Source organism: Pteronotus mesoamericanus, unplaced genomic scaffold (genome assembly GCF_021234165.1).
Source record: "Pteronotus mesoamericanus isolate MK-2021 breed Mesoamerican mustached bat unplaced genomic scaffold, CSHL_Meso_final contig_73, whole genome shotgun sequence".
Taxonomy (NCBI): Eukaryota; Metazoa; Chordata; class Mammalia; order Chiroptera; family Mormoopidae; genus Pteronotus; species Pteronotus mesoamericanus.
In genome coordinates, this window is record NW_026555245.1 from 14,092,349 (window position 1) to 14,099,688 (window position 7,340).

A 7,340-nucleotide genomic window follows, 5' to 3' on the forward strand; every position below is an offset into this window, starting at 1 on the left:
TTCTGTTGCTAACTTTTAAAAAGCTTGATAAATGTGTTTAGATGTTCTTAATGACAAAAACTTGAGAACCGCTTTTTCAAGAACAGGTATGGAAAGCCAGATAAAATTCAAATCTCCCTAATCCTTTCATTTTACAGGTGAGGAAAGAAGAAAAGTGATTTTTCTAAGGTCCATCTAGCAATCTAATTGTCAATGGTTGTACTATCTCATCCTCACCAAATTTATCTGGACTGATACACCAACGGTCCTTTTGAACTATAGTACAGCATAAACTTACTTGTTCTCTTGTTAATCGTAATTTTATTTAAATGGCTCTTACATACCAGCAGGTTTATTCAGTGAAGGGTAGATTGTTAGGTTGAGCCTTTCACATTTCTCAAACTAATGAATTGTATGTTTTAAGTAGTCAGCACTATTTTACTAAGCTTAGTAATAGCTATTTGGTTGTGTTAAAACCTAGTGAAGATGTTTGCTAGTCAAATAACCAAGTGTTTACTTCACATTTACTACAAATTATAAACAACCTGAGAATAAGCAAGTACATTGACTAAAGTATCAGAGAAGTTACTACTAATTGCTGATGGATGAGCTTTTAGTTAATTGCTTTGGTTTAAAACAGGCTATATATTCAAATACCATGATAGCATATTGCTAGTGATACTGCTAATAATAATGTACACCCCAAATGTCCTGTGCCCAAAAAGGGAACTATTATAATATTTGGAATTGTGTTTTTGAGTTAAATGTGCAGAACGGAGAGAGAAGTCATTTGTCTAGTCAGTACATCTCTAAATCGGTGGTGCCTGTGACTGAACTGTTGAATAACTAATGCTGAGAAAGGAAGCAAATAGTACCTCTAGCCTGGAAATGACCCACCTGACATTACAGTTTGGAAAACAAAAACCAGGAAGTAAAGCATGGTCGTTATTTTTTTAATTTATTTTTATTGTATTTTTTATTACCATTTATCCCCCTTAAACCCTGTTTCACCTCCACCCACCCTCCTTACTATCCCATCACCACACTGCTGTCCATGACATGAGTCCTTTTTTTGCTCAATCCCTTCCCCCCATCCCATCCCCCGCCAAGAGCTATAAATGTCAGTGAGCCAAAACCTTGTTAAACTGGTTTTTCCATTAAAAGCCAGATCGACTTGAAATTATTTTACTCCTGTTTCCTCTTGTAGGCCATGTACTGAACTTGCAAAATATAATATCTATTAAAAAGTTTTATTAGTGCTCTGGCCAGTGGCTCACTTGGTTGGAGTTTACCTTATGCCAAAGGTTCAATTTCCACTCAGGATGTGTGTGGAGGGCAATTGATCGATGTTTCTCTCCCTTTCTCTGAAATCAAACATCCTTGAGTGAAGATTTAAGAAAAAAGATGCTTATATTAGGAAAATGGCGGGAACTGCTGTCTTTAATCTGATACTTTGCATCTGCTGATAAAATGTAAATTTCAGCTACTGTATGTACTACTTGATTAATTCAGAGTTGAATTTTTTCTAAAATTACTGCCTAAGGCAGCATATTAAAGAGGTAAAAAGGGTAGGTTTATGGATGGATATAAGGGGACTCTAAGTCAAAAGTTTTAAATATACTGTTCTTGTCCTAATCATCTGCAAACTGGCGGATTCATAGACTTTAAATCAAAACTTGTAATTATCATTTTGCATTATAAATCTCATTCAGATGATACTTATGTTTGTATTTAAGCATTTAATTTTAAATTATGTAAATACAATTTTAAAACTGGTCAAAGTCAGACCATTTACATTCACCACAGTTCAAGATTTGGGTGTTTGTTTGTTTTTGAGTCTGGAAGTCAGCTCCAAGCCTCCTCCAAGGTACACCACTACAAAATAGAATGGACAGGTCAGAGAGACATGGGGAAATACTTTATTATCCCTGAACACATATGATGCTCTCAAGAATGATAATGAAACTTTCTAAAGTGTCTTAATACCAAGTGAAAAAGTATAAATATCCAGGGTCTGGCTCAACACCCCTTTTTTATTACAAAATCATAAGCATATTATTCTCTAACAACAATGTCACACTCAAGCACACCATATGACACTTTGGGTGAAACGTTCAAATTAGAAGTTAATACACCCATAGTATTAGCCTACCAACCACAGTCAAGCAGGCGTTACTTCTGCCAGACCCTGTACATTAATGGTACACTTCCATAAAATAAATTGTGAATGCCTATAGAGTAGAACCAAAAGAGAATAAATACAATGAAAAATGTCGAAGTAGTGGAATTGTGGGTTGATTTTTTTTTCCTTAGAAAGTTATCTTTTATCTTTCTATGTTACTTTTAATGATTATAAAAGGACAAAAAACTTTTTCAGTCCAGACCTCAGAAATCATAGGATCTTAGCATAGACCAAGGAGAAGTAACTCTCAAAATTTATTTTTAGCATGGCTGTCAGAGCTGCAAATAGAAGTCGCCAAAAGAAGATTCCTTATACTTGGATGATGTTATTTTCTTGTTTGGTGTTTTGGTTTTGTTTTGTTTGGCAACAGGTATAACAAATTGTAAAATATCTAAAGTTTGCTCTCACTGAGTATCAAGTCTAATGAAAGTATTTTCTAGGTAATGCTTACATATTACATGATGTTATGAATCCAGCAGTGCACTGTTAACACCTGTTCAACATGTGTAGTCGTTTCCTAAGCCCACTATATCTTTGCTCATATTCACCTTATTTGTGCTGTTGTTGACAAATACATTACACATATATTGCATTTCTGTATGTATAGGCCCAACGACGTATTGCATACGTATTTTTTTAATGCTTTTTAAATCTTAAAAATAGGCATTTACAGTTACATAATTACCTTCACTTTGGTTCTTGCAGTTTTTTATTACTTACTGTCTGGGATTACTTTCAGCCTGAAGAAATTCCTTTACTATTTTTTTATAAGATGAGGTGGCTAGCAACAAAATCTCCTTTTTTTTTTTTTAAGTAGGTAGCTTTGCTGGATGGGTATGAGAATCTCGTTTGGCCCCTGGAGTGCAGCTCGGTTGGTTGGAGCATTGTCCCAGTACACCAAGGTTGTGAGTTTGATTTGGTCAGGGCGTAAACCTGAAGCAACCAATGAATGCATGGATGCGTGGACCCTCCCCAAGACATCCCCTAAAGACCCAGCCTTTAGAAAACATAAAAACTCTTAAGACAAAGGACCCAGTGTGGCCTTCCCCCCCAAACCTCCACCTTCCTCTAAAACCAATAAAGAAAAAAGATTATTGGTTGGCAGTGTTTTTGTTTGAGCGCCTTGAATGTTTTCCAATTGCCTCCTGGCTTCCATGGGGTTCCCTATTAAGTGACACATTTTTACTAGCATTTTTCAAGGTTCTTCTCCCTGTATTTGAGTTTCAGCATTTTTACTGCAATGTGTCTACATGTGGGTCTCTGCATTTTTCCTTGGAATATATTTTCTCTTTCTCCTTTCTGGTATTCTCAGCTCAAGGGCTACATGGATTACAGACTTAGCCATCTGCTCTTAGGTTAATAGGTCCCAGGCTGCTCAGTTGTCCTTTCATACTGTTAACTCACTGCTTACTACTGTGAGCTTGTTTCTTCTGCATTTTTATTTCTGTGTTTCTACTCAGACGATCTAGGAAATAGGTAACTGGGTTAATTATGTCTAAATTGAGAGCAAAAGGGCTCTGCTTTAAGGCTCTGAGAGGCTATTCTGTGAACTACAGCCAGATAGCCAAGACCAAGGCTACCCATCCTGAGGTAAAACTTAGTTACTGGCTGCCCAGGAGATTGGGTCTCTCCAGAAGATTGAGATTTCTAGGGCTGGGTTTTAAAAGCTGACTTCTTTGGAAGTATAGTGTTGTTGTCTTCTATATACTTCTATTAGAAAAAACAAAGTCATGAGTTTCCAAGAAACAGCAACATAACATCTCCAACTTTTGCCAGTGTTGAAACAGTGGATTCTCAATGACGTGTCCAGTCTGAGAAACAGGGAACACATGAAGTGGTAGTATACATCAATTGTCCTTGAGCTTAGCAACTGGTTAATAGGCCTCATTGACCGAGATGATGGATTTGAAAGTGTTCTTTTTAGAATCATGAAGAGAAAAAGTTGAGCAGTTGTGGACGTTAGGGAATATGGAATCAAATTTAGATTGATCTTGAAAATGAAGGAACAGGTTGAATAAGGGAAATAATGCAATATGCTTGAGGATTAATAAATTCCTCCAAAATAATTCATAATTAAGAGAAAGGCAGGGTAGGTAAGAGTAACAGCCCAAACACTATCCATTAAGGAATATTTTGCAATTCATGAGATAACTGGAGCACAACTTTTTTTTTTTTTTTTGTTTTAAAGGACCATGAATGTGAGTAAATAGTGTGGAACTGCTTTGAAATGCTGGAAACAGCTGTAATGGTGGAAGTATGACTAAGAATTAGTCTTACCTCTTCAGCATTTCTTAAGCCTTTATTTTGGTTACTTTGGTCTGCAATTTTGTGCCTCAGAGCCCAAGAGAAATAATCAAAAAGTAATGGCAAAAAATACAAAAGGGCATGGGAGGAAAACCCAACAAGAGCTATCAACCAGTTGAGATTGGCTGCACCAGTCTTTCCAGGCCTTCCCGTTGTTTCTCAGAATTCACCTCCTTAAAGCCGGCTGGACTGTACCAGCACCACCTCCCTCCCCCTTTTCTTTTTGCATAAGCAAGATAGAGTTTATTTTTCCCTCAAATAAGAGAGGTCTGGAAGGAGGATATCCTGGATTGGTTGTGATCAGGGACCCATGCCCTTTCTTTTTAGAAAGTGTAAGTCTCTTCAGCCAGCTCCAAGTTTGCTAAAGTACCTGCTATCATGTCTGATGATTCTCCCATGGACTCTGTGCTTACATCTGGGCTGCTGCTGTTGGTTGTTCTGGTGAAAAGGCCCAATGATATTCTAAAGGCTGTGTTGCAGGAGGAAGTTTATCCCATGTTCTTTATTTAGTTTTGTACTGGGCCCTTGATTACGCATGCATAAAGTTCCTAATATATAGGGTTGGCAAGGTAGGTTTACAGTTGTTCGTATGGAAAAAATATATACAAGAATAAATAAGAGTAAACACTGTTTCACATACTTCCAGCCATAAACCTACTTTTGCCCACCCCTATATCTTAGTCACTTGCTTATCAAGAGGATCTTCTGACAGGTTTTCCAAACATCATACATTCCACAGTAATAGTTTCGAAGGCTTGCAGACTCAGAGCAAGGGGCTGGCAGATCCACTTTTGGTGAGACTTCCCTTCCTGGCTTGTAGATGGCCACCTTCTTACTGTGTTCACAATAGCTTTCACTCTGTGTTTGCATGGAGAGGGGGCAAGAGAGAGCTCTACTATCCTTTTTAATCCTCCCTGTTCCAGGTAGTTCTCTAAACAGACTGTCACGCAGAGTGTTGTAGAGAAAGAATGTAAGGCCGCCAGAGGCACAGGCCCTCCACGTTACAGATCTGCCCTCCAATAAGCCATCTGCTACCTTTTTACAAACCTCTGAAGGGCAAACAAAGAATGCGGTTCCTTCTTACAGTTAGTTGACCCTTGAACAAAGGGTGTGGGGGGAGAACAAACACTGACCCCCTGCTCAGTTAAAAATTCCCATATAACTTTTGACTCCCCAAAACATAACTACAGTTGGCCCTTCACATCCACAGATTCAACTGTTTCCAGACAGGGGGCCTGGCCCTGAGTGGGTCTGCCTAGGGCCGGCCAATAGTGTGTGGGTTCCTGATTTCAGGGGACTGTGAGGACTATAAGGGCGCATTTATTAAAACTGGAAAGTAAAGCAAGGAAGGGCCTAGCATAGGAAGAGCAACAGGAGAGCCCAGGCTGGGCTGCCTTCGCTCACTGGGAAGTCAGAGAAAAGGGGGCCTCGGGCAGGTTCAGCGATTAGCCTGGAATGAGACACCACTGCTCACTACTCCCCTGATTTCAGGTCTCGGGGGCCTTAGTGTTTTGGAGATGTGCTCTTGTGGGGGAAGAAGAGAGGGAAGAGGGGAAAGGGAATGGCAAGGGCTGCTCCCTGTGGGGAGAGCTCGCCCCTGGGTCTTTTGCCTTGAGACTTTCTCTCTCTCTTGCAGGCCAGAATCTTAGGGGAGGTCTCAGGGGAGGGTATCAGACTATTCCTCAGTTTTCCTGGTGTGGCCTTTCAGGGTCACTGTCTCCACTGATTGGTCAGTGACAGGGCTGAGGATCCTTAGTCATTGCAGCTGGGGCTGGAGTTGCCCACTTGGTTTTGCTGCTTTTCTGGGCCTGGAACTGAAACGCAACGGAGGTCTAAATGTTATCTCCACAGAGGTGAACGTCTGTATCTGGCTGTAAATTGCTTGGCCACTTTGTTCAGCTATCTGTCTCAGTTTCCCTATTCCACTTGCCAGGGAATTTTCTTAGCTTCTTACTATCGTGCCTCATAATCATGGTTTCGAATCTTTAGCTGGGAATGTGAAGGTACTAAATTCTATCTGCGGTTGGTAGAATCTGCAGATGGAAAACCTGGGATATGAAGGGCCAGGTGTATTTACTGAAAAAAAAAAAAAAATCTCCATTTAAGTGGATGTGGGCAGTTCAAATATCTGCTGTTCAAGAGTCAACTGTATAGCTACCCTTCCTTTGGTAACTGAAAGTTTCCTGACAACCGAATTCATACTGTATGAGAAGAAAATGTTCCAGAGAGGTAAGACTTCATTTTTGTTTATTTCAAAGTTTTAAGTCAATAGATAGTCTCATAATTTGAAGCTGTGACCTTATATGTCCCTTTCGTATCTTTAAAGTATTACATTAGAAAAGAAAATAGCACAATTAAGAATGGAAGGTAGGTAGCTTTTGAAAACTTAGATGAACTAATTGATCTCTTGGAGCCACAGTTACATTATCAGTTAAAGGGGAATATCAATAATATCTGTTCTGTTGACCTGAGAGATATACTATGATTAAATCCTAAATCCTAAATGGGAATTCTTTCAGTGCTCTAAAGGAAAAAAAAAATCTCTCTCTCTCTCTCTCTCTCTAGATATAGAGAGAGATATATATAGAGATGTATATATATGGCTGTTTATGTTCTAAAGATGGATAACAATATCTAGAAATTAAGAGGATCAAGCCATGAATTACTTTTAGATAATTTTTAGGGTTTTTATTTTTCATAATGTGTCAATTTACTAATGAAGTTGCAGAGAACACTCTTGAGTCTGTAATGAAAGCTGGCCCATTTCTTACTTTAGCCATATTCAAATGACTGGTAGAATCTAAAGCAACCAAAAAGTCCCTATGTGTCAACCCTTAAAACGATAGTACAGCCAGGAACGTGGTAACAGCTGGAT